Source organism: Neopelma chrysocephalum, unplaced genomic scaffold (assembly GCF_003984885.1).
Source record: "Neopelma chrysocephalum unplaced genomic scaffold, ASM398488v2 Primary Assembly neopelma1_79, whole genome shotgun sequence".
Classification (NCBI taxonomy): Eukaryota; Metazoa; Chordata; class Aves; order Passeriformes; family Pipridae; genus Neopelma; species Neopelma chrysocephalum.
In genome coordinates, this window is record NW_020897740.1 from 178,636 (window position 1) to 198,058 (window position 19,423).

Genomic DNA, 19,423 nt, shown 5'->3' on the forward strand with positions numbered 1-19,423 from the left:
TTACTTCCCCTTTTTTTTGGGGATGTCTGTCTTTTTTAGAGTTACTTCTTTGGCTCTCATTCAGATAGATATAACTAAGGGACTATTGCTTTCAGAATATTCCTCTTATAGCTCAGCAAGGATACAGTACCTGGGATACCTTCAAAAGATGTTCAGTTGTTTTGGTGGAAGAACAAAGTGTAAAATAATTCTTGTAATTTTATATGTAAATGATATTATTTTGTGAGTGAAATCATGTTGCAGTCCGGCCTTTTCCTGCTAAGCACACAGCTGTAGAAATGAATGGGTGGGTTGTAGTTTCTGTACTGCTCATGTACAATTGGAAGCATGTTTGTGTTCCAGAATTCTCTGTAGTTCAGTACAGAATACATACTGAGGCAGAAGTGGGTCCTGAGTGGCTTTACAGTCACCAAGACCAGAGTTTTAATGCTGGCCAGTGAGTGGTGAAGATCCCGTGGCTCTTACCACCTCCTTGGACCTGGGATTAGAAATTTTGTGAAATGGTACCAGCCTGCCCATTTAAAATCACAGGCAGTTTTTGGGCAGGACAGAAGTGAAGAAGTTGTGATTTGTTCCCACATAAACCTGTTTCAGGTGTTGAAACTTTTCACAAGGCAGTGGCCAATCTAACTCAGTGTGCTGTCCCAAGAGCTACCACTGTCCAAGGCACCCACCAAAGCCACTCTACCACTCCCCTCAGCAACAGACAGAGATGAGATAATATAACAAAAGGTTCATGATTTGAGATAAGGTCTGGGAGAGATCACAAACCAGTTACCATCAAGGGCAACACTGAACTAGGGGATATTAACTGAATGTATTACCAATCAAAATCAGAGCAGGATAATGAGAAGTAAAATAAATCTTAAAAAAAACACCTTCCTCCCGCCCTTCCTTCCTTCCCAGGCTCTACCTTCCTTCCCCCCCCCCCCGAGCGGCACAGGGGAGACAAGAAAGTGGAGTTATGGTCAGTTCATCACATGTTGTTTCTGCTGCTGCTCAGGGAGAGGAGTCCTTCCCCTACTCCAGTGTGGGGCCCCTCCCAAGGGAGAGAGTGCTCCATGAACTTCTCCAGGGTGAGTCCTTCCTATGGGCTACAGTTCTTCATGAACTGCTCTGGTGTGGGTCACTTTTCCATGGGATGCAGTCCTTCAAGAAGAGCCTGCTCCAGTGTGGGTTCCCAAGAGGGACACAAGTCGTACCAGAAAACCTACTCTAGTGTGGGCTCCACTCTTGATGGGTCCAGAGGTCCCTGCCAGGAGCCTGTTCCAGCATGGGCTTCCCATGGGTTCACAGCCTTCTTTCAGGCATCCACCTGCTCCAGCGTGGGCTCCTCCCTGGGTTGTAGGTGGATCTCTGCATCCCTGTGGTCTTCCGTGGGCTGCAGGGCTACAGCTGCCTCACCATGGGCTGCACCACGGGCTGCAGGGGAACCTCAGCCCTGGCGCCTGGAGCACCTCCTCCCCTTCCTTCTCCACTGACCTTGGTGTCTGCAGAGGAAAGGAGTGTAATGTTTTTTGCCAACTTTTGTTTCTATTTTGTTCCAAAGCATATTACTCTGCAAACTTTGCCCAAGCTCCTGCACATGTAAAGAAGACCTCATGTGTGTACATACAGGCAGATACAAATTGGAGGGGGGAAAAAAGCCCCTACTAAAGTAGTTATTTTGAATAGCCTAATAATAATGTAAATAATCTGTGAATTTGCAGTAGAAATAAAAAAAAATAACTATTAATATCTCAAAGATGCTTTTTGAGACTCTAGTTGATGTGTAGATATAGATCAGTAAACATTAAATTTATTATTTCTGGTTAGTCTTAGAAACACACCAAAACACTGCTATTGCATAAAATGGCACATGTTTAGGGGTGAGTTTGTGCTTGAAAGAGGGACTCAGCCTTTGTGTGGAGCTTAATCTCCTTGTGCCTGTGAATTCTCCCCCAAATCTCTGACCTTTTTGAAGCCTGGAGGAAATTTGCAGGTAAGACACAAATTGGACCTTAGACAGAGAGAGCCAAACCACCCCACTCTGCTGGGGCTTGCTTCCAGAATGGACCACTGCCATCCTGGTCCTTTGGCTGGCAGCTCAGGCTTTGTCAGGAATGCAGAGGTGAATTAGCATTGTACCCCTAAAGCTGCTACCGCCTGTATCTGTCTGCTCCATCTCGATTTTATAAACTAACTTTGATGTCAGGCTACCTTAAGCACGGGGCTGGAAAGTGGGATGAGTTAGGAGTTGATTCATGAGTGGATCAGACATCCCTGCCTTGGGGGCAGCAACATCTGTTAGGCAGGTGGGGAGGAAGGCGGGGAGTGGTAGCAGCTTCAGCTGTCTAATTTTCATCTGCTGCTGCATGTCTTGTTGGAGCCCTGCGGTCACAGGTTGCCCTTCATTAAAATGTCCTTCCCAGACTGAGAGTTGCTGCTCGTTGTTCTCAATGAGGTTGAGGTTTACAGGATCAAAGGTTCTGGCTTTGCTTGACATGTGGCCACAGGCCATATTTGCTTATTGCAAAAGCAAACTCTTCCTACTAGATGAGCTTGAGCTGGGTGATGCTTTCTCCAGCCCTCAGCACATGAAATTCCAACAGCTGCCTTTCTCTCCTGCATTTTCAGTTTTTCTGACATCTTCCCCACCTTACTGGGTTGGCACTACAGTTTTCTAACCTGTTTCAGGAAATCTTTTCCCTGTTCATGTCTTGAAGACAGTGCTCATTCAGCTGCAGGCAGCAGTGACCCATCCAAATGCTACAAGATTAGCTTGGTCGCCTCTTTTAGGGTATCCCTATTGTTCTCAATGTAAGGATCAGCTATCATGGACAAAAATCCATGGTCAGTCCTTGACACTGTATGCCAAATAGCTAACTTAAAAAAATTTAGCTGTAATTTGAATTTATCTGGTGACTGGCTTTTATTTGTAGGAGACTCTTTGTGGTTTTATTAAAAATGGTAACTGCCATTTATGAGTGGTTTCCTGATGTCCTGCAGTCTACAGGCTGAGGAATGCCAATCATCTGAAAAGTCTTGCCAGCCTCTGAGAAATTTCAGTCACAGCCAAAGTCTTTATTGGTAAGGGGGAAGTTGCTGAAATTTGTCAGTTGTGCTTGTATTTTTCATGATCAACTTCCCAAATTCAAGTAAGATTGAAGTTGATTTGCCTGATGAAATTTATCTGGTGGCATACTTCAGGACTTTACCTCAACTACATCTAGACTGTGTGGTGGGGTCATCTATGGTGTCCTTTGCACAGAAGCTAGATTTTGGGAGTAAAAGATGTCTTGGGACACATGCAAATGCAGAACTGGGAGAGGGCACGCACTCCTGCCAGGCCTGGTAATACAGATGTAGCTCAAACCTCTTCTGTTTCTGCTTATGATGACAAAAATAGCACTGCTAAATAGTACTGCCTGTCCTCCTGGTATGAAATCCATTAAAAAGAAAAGACAGATACTTGTTCTTGTCTTTTATGCTGAAGAAGCTGGTTGTATTGGAAGTGGAGCTGAAAGAACCTTGCTGTAGAATGTTGTGGCAGTACATGCTCAGCAAACATGAATAATGAGGAAGAATGTCAGAAAATGGAGAAGATATGGGTAAGTGGGACAAACTATATTCTGAAAGGTTTCATCGGAAACTGAAATTTTTCTCCTTGGTTCTCTTCACTTTTTTTTTTATTGTTTTCCTGCCATTGCATCTTATTTTTATGTATTAGCTAGTGAGAAGAACAGAGGTAGTACTGCTGGTACTCAGCTCCTGCCAGAGAGTAAAATCTGGAGTGGAGTTCCTGTCAACTCCCAGTCACTTTGAGCACTGGCAAAATAAAGATGCAGATGGCCAGAATGGTGCAAGGGGTGGAGGGGTGGGTAGAGAAACAGCAGCAGTGCCAGTGAAGCACATCCTTATACTCTAAAACTTTATTCCATCAAAATCCCCATGCTTTTCTTACAGCTAATTCATATCCCAATATTTTAAAGTTATGAGATGCCATAAAGTTCTAAGATGCCAGATCTAAAGTTCTAAGATGCCAAATCAGATATTCCTTGGCACAGAAAAATATTAGCCCTGATGTATCTCTTCACTCATTTTAGTCTGCGGAGAATGAGCCAAGTAGAAGTACAGGGCTAGATTCAGATTAATTATGCACTAAGTACACTTGCACGATAGTTAGGAAAAATCTGTTCAAATCCCCCAGAAGAATTTGCTAATCTCTGAAATAAAATGTTCCACTTCTCTATTTGGATCTGCTCACTCTCTCTTCTTTCTTTTGTAGAACCCCCTGAAGGAATAAGGGGTTGTTTGTTGTCAGTAATTTAAACTATTAGCTAGATTATTTCATTATCCCAAATTTATTCAATCACTTGGCTTCTAGAATAAGAAATATTTGATCAGGTTAGTAACTCAGGAAAGTCTTCATTTAACGTAGGACTTGGCATGGGTTTGGGCCAAATTTTATTTTAGATTTTTTTTTTTTAGTACAACAGATGTGAATATAGGTCATCAGATATTCAGTCTGTTTCTCTCTCTCTGAAGTGAGTGTTAGACACTGCATTAGTCAGGTGCGGTGTCAGGGGTGTTCTTACCCCTTCCAGTGCTTTCCTTATTCCTATCCTTCCAACTAGGGTGTTTCTTTCTTGTTCTGCCTAAGATTAATGGATGAAGATAACCAAAACATCTGGTGCCTCCCGTGGGCTTGCATAGAGTTTAGGGTGGAAAAGGCACCACAGCCATGGACAGGCTTGCACTAGACTCCCAGCAGACTCCTCCAAACCTCTTTTCCACATAACCCTTGTTACACAGCGAGTCCCAGCGTGTCTAATTACTGTACCAAGGGATTACAATCCACAATAATGACCTGCCTTGGAAGGAGAGTGGGGAAGAGGGAAGGCATTGCTATTCCCAAGTCCTGAACTGCCCAGTGATTCTGACTCGTTTTTTTCTATCAGTCTTCCCCAACTTTTGTTTTCATACATTCAGCTTTATATTTTTTCAGCTTCTTCTGTAAGAATTGTTACTGAGGGGCTGCAAGTGAAGTTGTCAACTAAATGTTTTCTTCATCACCTCTGAAGCTCTGTTATTTTATATGCTCCATCCTTTTCCCCATTCAGATCTGTTATTCTGAGCATGTGCCTCAGGGAAGCGTTACAATAACGTATTGACTTCTGCAGCTCCTGCCTCTCTCCTCTCTTTAACAAGCACGTACATAAGTGTGAGACCCAGAGCTGTCAAATTTTTGGCTGTAAACTGAAAGAGGGCAGGTTTTGATTAGATACTGGGAAGAGGGTGGTAAAACACTGGCATAGGTTGCCCAGAGAAGTTGTGGATGACCCAACTCTGGAAGTGTTCAAGTCCAGGTTGGATGGGGCTTTGAGTAACCTTATATATTTGAAGATGTCCCAGCTCATTGCAGGGGAGTTGGACTAGGTGACCTTTAAACCCACCTTTCTAACCCAGAGTATTCTCTGATTCCAAGATGATTAAGCAGGAGGAATTTGAATTGTGTTTGTCTTGTTCAGGAAAGAAGTTGTGAGTGTAGTACTTTCAAAAGTCATGAAGGAACAATTATATCCTGTGCAGGCAGAATAGCAAAACTGTTCAGTCTCTGATGGTTTAGTCTCTGTTGTAGTGTTTTGGAAATAGCATGGGTATTTCTGCTAAGCACTTTGCATCGTTAAATACTGTAAGCTCTTTGCGTTATTAATTGTCCTCACATTCCGTAAAGCAGGAAAGGAGCCAAAGGTGCATAATCTTAATTCCCAGTCCCTTTATATATTTAAACAGTATTCAGTGACCTTTAGCTGGAGAATGATTTTTCAAAAGCCTTTTCAAAGTCTGTTTTTACACGACATCCATACTTTCAGCTGAGATTTTGCCAAGCTTAGGGGAAGGTCAGGACATTATATAAAAGAGATCATCTTGCTTCAAGGCACACTCCAATAAAGAAATAAAGTAGATCAATAAAGCATGTTGAAACCATTATAATCCAGATTTTGGAAATTCCTGTTAGCAGAGCACTTGTGGGTATTAACAGAAAATATGTTTTCTTTAAGGATGAGTGGCTGCAATATCTGCTGTCACTCAGTGACTGAGAGCTTTCTCTGAATGCAGATATCATGCCCAACTCAAAAATGTGTCGTTCAGGTGGCAGTCTTGATATGTGCCGTATTATGGACACACTGGTAAAAGGAGAAGTATGTCAAAACTCCAATTGCCCTTCAACTAAGCTAACCCTGTTTTGGAAGCTTGGAAATTTTTCACTCAACTGTTTGTATCTATGTAGTCCTGATTAGAAAAACACATTTTCCCCTCTCTTAAGATAAAATGCCAAATTATTTAAACTCTGTTTGCTTGAACATACTGATGGACAATAGGGGATACATAAATAAGAACAAAGTCATCAAATTTGATAATATATTTTCAGTGATCCAAACAACAAAATTAACTTCTCTTCTTAATAAAAACAAAATCCTTTGTGTATTCTGGGAACAAGGGAATTACCCAGGGAAAAAGAAAATCCAGAAGGTGCTTAATGCTGTGGTGTATTTCCTATTATAATAATAAAAAAATTCCAATTTTCACCCGCTGTATTTTCTAGCTGTTCACCTTTTATAGACATAAATCTTCAAGACTAACTTCAGGAAATTGATAGAAGCAACAAAAAGACATCAATATTTGCTTGCCTTTTTTTTTTAATTTTACTGGGTTTGAGTGGATCGTGTATAAAATATGGTCCATAAGTTGGACGTATTGAACTACATCCTAGGCTGATCAACCATATTTCAAAGATATGGAGAAGAGCATAGAAATGTGGATAAAAGTAATTGATTTACTATTTTTTAGGAAAACTATTCTGTCATGTATTGCTCAGTAAGAAAGAAAATCCCAGGAGTGAAACAGTTGCAATACAGTGAAATTTCTTATCTAAAATAATTTTCAGGTTTTGAATGAACTTAATTTTTTCTATAGAAGGTATTCTTTAAGTTTCTCCCCTTGAGATGCTCACAGAAGCAAAACAAATGACTAATACCTGGTTAATTCTAAAGTAGGTAGAGAAAGCTGTTATAGCACTATACATTTATTTGTTTACAATGTTACTAGCCCAAAGTGTTTTGCTGAGCACTGGCCTGTTGGGTACCTTGTGTTGTAGGGCAGGTATTAGCTTCCTATAGCTCTGATAATTATAAGGGCATGAGGTCTGTAAAGCAATAAAATTACTCCTCCTGCCAGGTGGGGTTTTTTTCTCCAGGGCAGATGTTACAGTTTGTTATGGTATTTAATAGCTGAAGGATTTGAAGCTTCCAGAAGAGACCACTGGAAGCCTGTGAGTGGGGTCTCTGTGAGAACAGAAGGAACTCAGCAAAATGAAGAAGTCAGCCAGCCCCACTTGAGCATGTGGGCTATGGGCAGGAAGCTTAATGCATTTTTCTCTTCTCCAATTCATTCCATTATTCTCTCTCATTTTTCATTACTTCTTAAAATTTAATCATTATATATAGGAGTAGTTAATCCTAGTGGACATCTGAAGGGTCAGGCATGATATGATGTGCGATGTCAGACTTTGACAAGTGTGATTCTGTCCTTCCTCAGGAGACAAGAAGCACATGCAGTCCTTTTCTTTTTGGTGATGTGCTGGGAACAAAATACATGACCTGTATGTTTGAGTTCTAATGCTAAATTTACAGGACTGACAGTTGTTATGGAAGTAGTGCTGTTTGCAGAGTGATCAGACTTGTTCTGGAAACTACTGTCATGGATCTCTAGCTCAACAGTTTCTGAAGTTAATTTTCTGAGTAAAGTCTCAACATAACTGCAGGAGCCATTAACTTCCGAGGGGATTCTAACTGCCAATGAATTTGTTACAGCTTGGAGACATTCCTAAAGTAAATGCAGTCTGATTTCACATGATGTCACATCCAAAACATATTCCCTGAAAATGATCAGACTCTAAGTAGAGGAAACAAATACAGAGAACTGTTTTTTGTTCACCAGTTATTAATAATTTTAAACTCAAATCTCAGGTACTTAAAAAAAAAAATCTGATGAAGATCTCCAACAAAGATCCTGAAATAAGTATTTCTTAATAACTATTGTTCCTACCCCCATTATCACCTAAAGGAGATAGAATTGAAGCTCATAAATGCCACAGAGAGAAGATCAGCAAAACCTTTCTTGTTTAAGTCACCAGCTATAAAATGTTTCCCTTTGAAATCGCATCCAAGCATGACAGCAGTTCCTTTCTCAATGGGTTAAGTAATCTTTTTCTATTTGAAAGACTTTATTTAACTGCATACTGTTAGAGGGTGATTTGTTACTTTTCACTATTTGTTTACAGGGACTCCTACTGCAGGAAAGTTTTCAGTTGGATTTTTTGAGTATGATTTTATTTTTTTTTTATTCTTTCTTTAAATTTATTTCCAGAAATCTTTAAATGTGAGGTCTTGTAAATTAACCTGTGTTTTCATAAACTGATATTTAGGATTGCAGACCTCTGTTTTAGAAGTGAGGTATAATGATCTATACCTGTGAAGTTAACAAGCTACCAAGCTTGTTAAAAAAATGAAACAATTATTTACCTTGAACTATCCAGAGATACCGAAATACAAGCTTTGCACCAGGTTTTAAAAAGTCCAATTCTGCAATCCAAGGGACATTTATCTACTTTTTATTGTAGAATATTTTTTTAGCGTAATGAATAATATCTTTTTTTCCTAGGTATTTAAAACATAATTGAAACTCAAATATACACCTGAAAGCATTCTGACAGGAATTAGTCACTATAAATAGTACATTAGTGGGCCTCACTTGAAGTTGAATAGTATGAGATTATTTATGTTCAACAAGTAGGAATAAGATGTTATTTTTTTCCTCCGGAGGAGCATTCCTTGTGAAGGTGGCTTTGCAAGCAGAGCTGTCTGGAAAGGAGAATTTACCATCCTGAGTGCAGCACTCTGCTGCTCTTGGGTCCCAGACTAATTTTGCTCTGTGTCTCTCTGTCTAGCTTGGTATCTACTGGGTCAGGGACCTCCACCCAGCCCTCCATGGGGCAGTGGAAGTTTGCCCTTTGCCTCTTTGGCTGCGATTGATTTGCTGAAACATAGAGCTTGGTGTGTACCTGAGTAAACTGAGAGACTCCATTTGCAGGCAGCAGAGAAAAGGATAAATGTCTGGGGCATAACTGATCTCATTCTAAAGGTAGATATGTGAAAAAGATCAAATGGCCATGGCCCTAAAAACGTCTTTTTTTCTCTGCGCTCTGTTTAACAGAGCCTATGATGCAATCTACAGTTGAATATTATGAAGCCTACCTTTTGTGACCTGCCAAAGCTTAGTCATCTAAACTGAAATGTTGACATAAATAGATGTTTTTGGGAAATTCAGAATGGTCATAAACCCAGGAGAAGTAGTAGCCTGAGGAGCCAAAAGATGTGAATATGAACATTCACCTACTTGATGTCCAGGCTTGCTTGAAAGTGCTGGCCTTTCTTGGTTTGTCATATTGCAAACTATTTGTGCTTTCCATAAGAAAAACCAGGTTTACAGCCACAGTCATGTAAGCAGCAAACATGATGGTATGGAATTAAAGGTAATTGGATACAAAAACTGGCATATCCCAATTTTCCTGTGTGTTACTGTCTATACCTACGAGACAAGTGAATATTAATTACTACAATAGCTATTTCTGAATATACCCTACTCTTTAAAAAGAATAATTGGTCCCTCTTTCCCTTCACTCTCTTTGAAAGTGTGTGTGTGTATTGGTCATAAATAGCTCCAACTAAAGAAAAAGGCATTGGGATACTCTGTTGCAGGATGCATCTGTGGAATACGACTTACCTCTGTGTGTTATTTGTGTTATAATGCAGCTCCAATGTATTGACCTTTTGGCTCTAGGCAAGGTTAAAGATGTCTAAGAGGTTGAAATAAAAGAGGCATAAAAATGTCTAGGAGGCTGAATTGCCTCTTAGGTGCAAAACAGCAGCAGTGTCTCAAGCTGAAAGCACATCACTAATAAATGATCAACTGTTCTCTGTTAATAGAAGCAGTTTGAAGCCCTTCATCCAATTTGATACCTGTAATAAAAGTTCTCAGTTTGGCCATTGGTATCTAGATCATGCAGGATGAAAACATGTTAAAAAATGGTGAACTAATACAGCTGCTTGGGATGGTGAGAAGGAAAAATTAATAAGAGAGTATAGGATCAAGGCTGCCTCGCTGTGATTGAAAATTAGAAGTGTTGAGCACTGTGATTTCTTTGGTGGAAATGGAACAAAAGCAATTTTGAAATCTTAACAAGTCTGTCTCCCTGATGCTCTTTGTAATTCAAAGCAAGTGTCTTTGCTGGTAATTTCTGCCAGTCTCTTGAAACCCCAATAGTTAGGGAGAATAATTCTGTTTGTTTTCTAAATTCTAATCTTTCTTTCTTCTCACTTCTTCTGTACAGAGGAGTCAGGGATAATTTTAGTCAGGAAATGCACTTTGAAAGTTATAAGCAGTGGCATCTAGGTAACTTGCAGAGGAACTCTGCAGTGTGCCTTGGAGTCATGGATCCCCTTTCCAGATGCCTGGGGGAACATGCCACACCTGTCCAGTCCAGGTGCCTGGATTTCCTTTTGTTGGACATGGGATGCAGTTGGAACATTGCCATGGAAGCTGCAATTCGGTTCTTTAAATTATGCCTTGTTCTGAAGCACTTTGCAATGAGATCTGTCCTTTTGATTCATAAATTTGAGGAACAAATACACTTACCTCAAGGACACTGCTGAAATGCTGTGTGCCCTTTTGGTGATACTGCATTATACAAGCGGAAGAAGAGGAAATCTCACAATTTTCTAAGACAAAATATTGAGTGTCCCAGTGCCAATGGACTGTGATGGATGATGCGGTATCAGGAGTAGTACTGCCACAAGGAATGTTTTTACAAGCTTGCAGTTTGCAGGCAGTGAAAGAGATAAAAGGGAAGTGATTCAGGTACTTAGCTGTAGTAGACACCTATACTTGCTGATAAAACCTCTGTATGGTTGGCAGATGTGATACAGGATCTATGGGATACCCATGCACAGCTGGAACATCAGCTGAGGCAGAAAGATACCTGAATGTGGATGAGACATCAGTGTCTAGGCCTATTAATTCCTCTTAACGCTGTGAGAATTTAACAGTGACCTCCTGGCCTTTCTTCTGCTTTATTAAGATCTTTTTTATGACAGGTTCTGATCTCCTCTTCTCTCACTGACAGAGTAGTCCTTTATGTCTGCTAGCACTTTTAAAAAGTTTTAAAACATCAGCAAGGCCAAATTTGGGGATAACATTTTGGCTATCACCATTATAAGGGAAGAATACCTCAGTTTACACATTTTAACGGTAGCCCACTTCAAACTCCGAACTCATAATTTCTGTAATAAATAGAAGATATTCATTTCGTATTGGTTTTTGGTTTACAAAGAGGGGCTATGTGTTCCTTAAATTGTTATGTGGGTTTTCTTAAGATGAGCCTAAGTGAATAAATAGGAAAAAATTGCAGTAAGCTTTTGAGAAGTTGTTTAAATGGGCACCTCTTTGGTTTCGTGTTGTATCAAAACTGTCTTAAAATATGACAGCTGCTACAGCTGATAAAAATAGCAAAAGCTATGGTACAGAAAAAAGATCATAAGTTACCTTAGTACCCATATAGTAGTTAACTACTGACCAAGAACTACTGTCTGCCACAGGTGAGTAATAGATTAAGTGCATGGCCAACACAATCTTTTATGCCTTTGTGTAGTCAAAGCATTTTATTTTCAGAGAAAAAAATGCATACATTTATGCCAGTTTTCAAGTTAATTGTTTCACATTGAAATAAAACCTAGTGTATTGTTTCCCTGGATACAACATATTTTTCCCTCTTAGGACATCAGGATTTAGTCTTGCAAGACTGTAAAGCTGGGTGAAATTTTTCCATGAAAATGGGGGAATAAAGGGAATATGTGACAGAAATAATTCCTGGTTTTGAACAAACTTCATGTGAGGACTCCTGTCAGGCACAATGTGACCTAAATTTATCACACAGGAAATTTAGATGTGTGAGGGCCTCATGAAAATACAGTAAGAACTCTCTTCCAGACCAAGTCAGGAAAGGCAGAATTACTCAAGTAAGAGAATACTGCTTGGAATAATACCTCAATAACTCTGCTTGCTGATGAGGTATGAGTTTATTGGCAATTATTGTTGTTGTACTCTCAGCCCCCCCATTTCGAACCTTCTTTGTACTTCCCAGTTTTTCTTTTTAATTAGTTCTCTTCTTTGGTCCTAACATGTAGAAGAATTAAACGAGGCTCTCCAGGCTGCTAGTAAGATCAAAATCTCTAAAATGAAATGGAAGATGGAAATAAAACTCAGTTTGAACAATAAACAAAGAAAAATAATTATGAAGAAGATCATACGAAGAAGATGAATGCTCAATTACCACAGCAGTCTGGCCATGAAACTATAATAAGGGGGGGGGGAAATCCACCCTAGCATCTCACATTTTAATTAAACTGTGCCATTTTTAAGTGCTGCCATAAATTTTACAACCAGATTTGTAAATCCTGACTTTGTGCCTAAGTCTGATTCCAGATTAGGTGGTGCTGTGTCCCCACAAGTTTCTATGGATTTATTCAGAATAATTTTGATGTAGGAAAGGACTTTTTCTCTTGTACAGACCAAACCAAATATAATACAAAAAAGTGCTGCAGTTGAAAGAAAGCAACTGCAGAACAACAGAGTATCAGTGAGTATCGTAGGTGCTAAAATCAGACTTTTTCACTTTATGCACCTTTCTTTAGTGTGTCTGTGGTGATGTTTTGTTGGTAGATAGGAGGAGGTATGTAGACATGAGTAATTTGTGCTGCCTCCTGGAACTGGGATGTGCTAGGAGCTCATGAGCTCTTCTGTCTAGAGCCCAAGAAAGGCTATTTGTAAAATTAGAATATTTTATTTATCTAGTATTACATTACATATTCTATTAGAATATTAGAAAAAATACACAGTAAAAATTTATGCAAGTTATCCTATTGGGAAATTGTCTTAGTTTACTGAAAGCTTTGATTTTAGAAAGAGAACAGTTGTCCACAGGACAGTCTGAAGATAATAAAGTGCCTTCTGAAAGAAAAAACTCATATTGATGTGCTTGCTTTAACTTAATGAGTCTCCACAGCACGTGGAAAGACTGAGCTGTACAAAGTCAACTTTGCCCACCCCTGAAATGCAATAGTCTCTTAAGAGTGTGTTAAGAAACTTGCATTGGCAAGTTTCATAGAAGAAATGGAGAAGGGAGGGAGGAAGGTGGGGGAGCAGGGGGCCTGCAGGAACTGCTGGCCATTGAGCCGCAATTATCTTGGCAGAAACTTAAGTATGATGCTGTCACTGACACAGTTAATTTTATGAAGTCGCTACCTGATCTTTAGTGATCCTAACTGGACTTCGAATTTATTGTTTATTTGAAAGAATCATAGAATCATTTAGGTTGCAAAAGACCTTTAAGATCATAGAATTCAACCATTAACCTAACACTGCCTTCTACACTATTAAACCACACTATTTTACCCTGAGATCTGCTTTCAGGATGGCAGAACACGAATAGTCAAGAAGATTTCTAGAGGACATCAAGAATAACTTCTTGCTCCGAGCACTGGAATGATCAGCCATGGTGATGCACAGATGGATCTGCTCACCGTTAACTGGGAAGACATGGCTTTGGGACATGATAATCAATCATAGAATGGTTTGGATTGGAAGGGACTTTAAAAATCACCTAGTTCTGCCCCCCTGTCATGGGCAGGGACACCTTCCACTAGACCAGGTTGCTTAAAGCCCCATCCAAGCTGGTCTTTAACAGTTCCAGGGATGCGGCATCCAAAACTTCTCTGGACCGTGGCTGTGGGGTCCACAAAACAGTGGCATTCAAAATCCTGAAAAGAGGGAGGACAGCAGAGAACAGATCTTGGACTCTGTATTAACTTTTTCATCAATGACTTGGATGAGGGAGTAGATGCCTTCTCAGCAAGTTTGCTGATGACACAAAGCTGAGAGGAGTGCCTGATACCCCAGAGAGTTATGCTGCCCTTCAGAAGGACCTGAGCGGGTTGAAGAGGTGGTCAGAGAATTGTTTGAAATTCAACAAAGGCAAATGCAGGGTCCTGTACCCGGAGAAGAATAAACTCATGCACCCGGACGGGCTAGGAGTGGACGTGCTGAAAAGCAGCTCTGTGGAGAAGGACTTGGGGGTCCTTGTGGACAACAAGCTGTCTGTGAGGCAGCAGTGTGCCCTTGTGGCCAAGAAAGCCAATGGTGTCCTGGGATGCATTAGGAAGAGCATTGCCAGCAGGTTGAGGGTGGTGATCCTGCCCCTCTACTCAGCCCTGGTGAGGTGCATCTGGAGTGTTGTGTCCAGTTCTGGGCTCCTCAGTACAAGGGAGACATGGAGCTCCTGGGGCAGGTCCAGCAGAGGACAACAAATATGATTAAGAGACTGGAGCATCTTTCTTATAAGGAAAGGTTGAGAGAGTTGGGCCTGTTCAGCCTTGAAAAGAGATGACTGAGAGGGGACCTCATCAGTGTCTATAAGTATCTGAAGGGAGGGTGCCAAGAAGATGGAGCCAGGCTAATCTCAGGGGTGCCAAGCAAAAGGATGAGAGGCAAAGGGCAAAAACTGATAAACTGGAAGTGTCATCTGAACATGAAGAAGAACTTCTTTACTGTGAGGGTGACCACGCACTGGAACAGATTGCCCAGACAGGTTGTGGAGTCTCCCTCGCTGGAGATACTCAAGGACAGTCTGGATACAATCCTGTGCCATGCGCTCTGGGATGAGCCTGCTTTGGGAGGGAGGTTGGACCAGGTACCCCACTTTGATCGCTTCCAACCTTACCCATTCCATGATTATGTGACTTCAGGAAAGCACCCAGCTTCTGCAGGAAAATTACAGCTGGGATGCCTTGGGAAGTAGCTAGAGGGGCAGAGGAGGTCAGGAAGAGAAGCAGAACCTATCAGGAGATGTCTGTGTGTGGAGACATGCAACCCAACACTACTTCTCTTACATTTTTGCTTACGGATGAATGCACTGAGTTGATACAGAGCAAACAGAGCTGGATGTCCAGTCTGTTCCTCCGGAGATTTGAAAAGAACATGATGTCCCAGCAACTGTCCCAGGACTGGGATCTAGATGTCTCCATAGCAGACAGGGCTGTACATGTCTCTTCCAAAGTGGTGCCTTGCCTGGGCGAGGGAGGCAGGGCAGCAGACAGGTTGAGGGCAGGCAGCTGGAGCCAGAGCCCTGAACCCCAGAGCATGCCCAGGGCTGGATTTGTGGTGAATCAGGTCTTTGCAGAGCTGTGCTGGCTGTGGCTCCCAAAGCAACTAGCTGTACAGGGTGGAAATTTTCCATCTTTCTCCGTTGGATTTGAAAAGTGACACCATCTCTCCCTTGCATCAGTGATGAAAAAGCATGTTATAACTGAAGTGCAACTGCAGACTTGAGCAATGACTTAATAGCCACCCTCATCTCCTGTTATATTACCAGAAGAATAATGTAATTGAACTATAACATAATTTTGGAAACTTATCACTGGGATTAAAGGGAAACCAGACATATTTTGGCTAGTGTGTGACTTTCAGAGATACTCCACACATTGCAGAAAGTTCTTCACAGGTTATAGCAGCTATGGAATGCATTTTGAAGGAAAGCTAACTGTATAATTACTTGGCTTTCGTGAAACTGCTGTGAACTGTCTCACAGTAATCCCAACACTGCATTGAAACAGAATGTAAATGACTTTACAGTCCTACAACTTGAAATAGTGGTGCCAGTATTGCCTGATATTACTCTTAACACAAAAAAATTATTGCCTGACATAGTAAAAAAAAAAAAAAGAAAAAGTCCAAATGTGTTTGAGACTTCATTGTCAAAAGCTATCCACGGGATACAAGATTGCAAGTGCTTATTGCCATGCCCTTGTTGCAATGGTCATGCCTTAGCAGTTTCCTGTTCAGCACAAAACCCAGCCTTGGCATCCCCTGCCAGAGCAACAAGGTGACTGGACAGCTTAGCCTTTACTCTGGTCGCTCATATGCGACTATTCCCTTGTACGCTGGATTTTTCTATATCTTTTCTCACTGTATTTATTACACTTTTAGAAGTTGCTGAATGTTGGGTCAAAAACCTCAGTTGCAGCCTAAGCTGATCCTCTTTCTTTACATTCAGTTCTGGTAATATTTACTCTTATTTTGGTGTACTTCAGGGTTGAGGGAGACAATTTTAAGTACCAAAGGATCAAGAGCTTGGAATGTGACAGTGACAATTAAATGTTCTTTAGATTTTTCTTCTTAGATTCCTTTAAACTATCAAAGAGGTTTCTTTGAAATTGAAAATATTAATCCTAACGTCACATGGAGGTAAAACTAAAAACTGCATGTACAATATTGTTAATTATCCATAAAGATGATGAATAACTCTGTAACATCATCATTTTGATTTTAAGTATGTTTGAGTGTGTGATGGACAAAGCACTGCTGGAAGCAAAGCTGGAACAGGTAGAAATGCTTGCTCATGGACCTCAAATCTTTTTGACCTGACATTCATAACATGCAGTGATAAGCAATTTCCAGAAAGAGGACCCGAGTATGAGGCAGTTGGGGAAAGTGAGGAATGTATCATGTTATTCTCCCACCTTACAAAATGTCCGTCTCCCACACTTATTCATATATAGAGTTTTCAGCAGAAGAGCAGTACAGAAGCTATGCAGTGAACAGTAGACTTTAAAAAGGAAATGTTAACTGCTGGTCTGTTTCATGTGTATCTTTGAAAGCAGACTTTAAACACAGGATGAACCAAGCTTTAAGCAGAAGACCTGTTCTGCAAAGTCATTCTTTAAAATCCTGAGGAATACGGTGCTAAGTTGTCTCAGTTTCTGTTAGTGTGTGATTGTGTATTCAAGATCAAAAGTAGGTGTGGAGTAGACATGGAGCTCCACATCTTCATAAAACTGCAAATGGTAATAAAAAGTTTATTTTTTAAGATGTTCAGGAATGACATTCTAAAGTGTGTTATTGAATATTCTTCCTCTGACCTCTTTTATGCATTGAGTAGAAGTTCCACTACTGCTCATCTGCAGTAACAGCGCAATTTTTCTCATGTATTTTGTCCTGAGGTGTTGAAAACATAGTAATTCATAAGAGAGCTCTGTTCATAGATGGCTTTCACTTAGATAGGTTTTATCTGGCACTGTAATGTCTCCTACTTTAGTACTACTGTGACTTTGGAATTTGTTTTTTCTTATAATTTGTACTACTTCTGTGCTGTCAGCAATTTCCCCATTTTAATCCATTTCTCAATTCACCAGTAAACAGAGCAAAGAGCATTAGTGTTATTACAACTCTACTGAGTTTATTGTAACTCAATGATCTTCTGCCTTAAAAAGTACTCTTTTTCAATTTCAATCTGTGGCAGAACTTTCCTTTTATTTTGCTTAATTACTGAACTTACTTTATTGCATTGAATGGACAAAATCTGTAAAAATCTTTTGGAAACTCTGAATCTACATTCCAGGTTCTGTTTCTGTTTTAGGAATTTCTTGCAGTTGTCTAGTGGAGGAGGACAAATCTCATGCTCAGAAATTTCTAGTGAGAATTCTCACATAGGAATTTTCATGCTGTCTACAGCTCAAATGGTTGTCATCCTACTAATTTTAAGTAGTGTACAGTTGTGTTTTTATGTATATGTATATATCCTATATTAAATACCAAGGATAGAGAGTTTGGATAGAATTTTGTACACATGCTGGGTTCATACTCTGAAAAGAAAACATAGAGGATTAATTGCAACAAATTAATTATCTCAGCATCTACCCACAGGTGAAAACCCTGCGGGTTTTCTGATACACTACAACTTTTCTCACTGTCACCTCTTGTTTTTCTGAATACATCTATGGCTGTTGTGAAACTAGCAATGCTTATATGGGTAATGATGTTTTGTGTTTTTTTGCCACCAAGAGTAGCTTCTTGCATTTTTCTTCCTTAAACAAGATCTTCTGCCAAATTTTGTCCATCACGGTGTCATAATAATACACAGTGACACTTTTGTGTAGCTAGAGCTTGCCATAGACTTGTTCTAGCATAACAGTGTCTTGACATACTCTAGAGTACACACAATTACTTCCACTGACAGTTAACAAACCAAAGCTTTTCCTAGAGAGGTGGAGCTTAAAAATAACCAGTGACTTCTGACTGTCCATCTGGATGTACTTGGTTTAAAGCTGGGCTGCGTAACGATAGATAAGCAGAGGAACTACACCACCTTTCGTTGTGAGAGCCTTCTGTGGCCCAGAAGGATTATACAGATGTGTCTGAAAAGCAGAGGAGCTCAGGGACAGGTCAGAAAGACAAGCACAAGGGGGGGAAATGATGACATTTTTCCAAGTTCCTCTTTTCCCTGGATTAGGTGTGCCCTCCAAACTCTCCTTTCCACTTCTCCCAGTGTCTGTTTCTTTGGTTATCAATATTCTCTCTGCCCAGAGATAGGTCCATGCCAGTCTGTTTGCCAGACTGCTGGATTCATTTTAAAGTTAGGAGTTCTTATGTGGATTGGTGGTTCTGTTTCTTGTTTTTCCATTATCTGATGCTGAGGCTTTGCAGTGGGTATACTCTACTTTTACCCTCCTTGAAGTGTTAAGGGGTAGTCCATCTGGCAAAAACCTCATTCTGCTGCCTCTTCTTCTGGAGCTTGCAATTTATCCCTCTCATTGATGCACATACACGAGTCTTAAATGGGTTGCTAGCTAATCGTTATCTTGAAGTGGCAGGTGGTAATTGCTATATTAAAATTCTGTGTAACTTATTTGCCATGCAGGACTGCAGCAGAATTGTATGTACCTCGCCATCAAGTTGATTAGAGATGCCTTAGGCACCATCTTTTCCAAGTTTTAAAAAATTAATCACACGTAGTTTTCATATTAAATTAGAAGAGGGCAAAGGTTGAAAATGAGACAGTTCTTGCAGCACGCTCTACAAGTTCTGCCTCTTTTTATGAGCCCAGTCTAACCTCTGTCTGCCTCTGGTGACCCATACCTGAAGGAAGAAAAGGAGAAATATTGTAATGAATCTACTTTCTCCAGGCAGGGTTTCTATTTCTCGTAAAAAAGATGCAAATGAAAAAAAAAATACTGGAGTTGCTGTGCGTTCCTGCTGACCTTGCCAGCACTGGAATGGCTAAGGTAACATACGCTGGCATGTGTCATGGTTTGAACATGGTGGAGGTGGCAATGCTGTCTAGCGGAGGTGCAGGGTATCTGCATAATACAAAAAATGACAAATGACATAACCTAAGCCTGCAAAAGTACTCGCCTGTTAGTGAATCTCTTTCTACACCAGAGATTTTGCTATCTATATTTGGGCTGACAAAGTGATATATTCTGCCCTC

The 19,423-nt window shown here is 40.4% G+C and overlaps 1 protein-coding gene across 2 annotated transcripts in view; it reads left to right on the forward strand.

The window, feature by feature from the left end:
• SLC7A11 (solute carrier family 7 member 11) overlaps positions 1-19,423 on the forward strand; it is a 222,657-nt gene that overhangs the window by 126,210 nt on the left and 77,024 nt on the right. The window contains exon 2 of one of the 2 annotated variants that reach the window (XM_027690025.1): positions 9,259-9,563. The exons of the other annotated variant lie outside the window; for it this stretch is intronic. The gene's annotated coding sequence lies outside the window, so the exon portion shown is untranslated. The remainder of the gene's footprint in view (positions 1-9,258; positions 9,564-19,423) is intronic. 2 annotated transcript variants of the gene reach the window in all.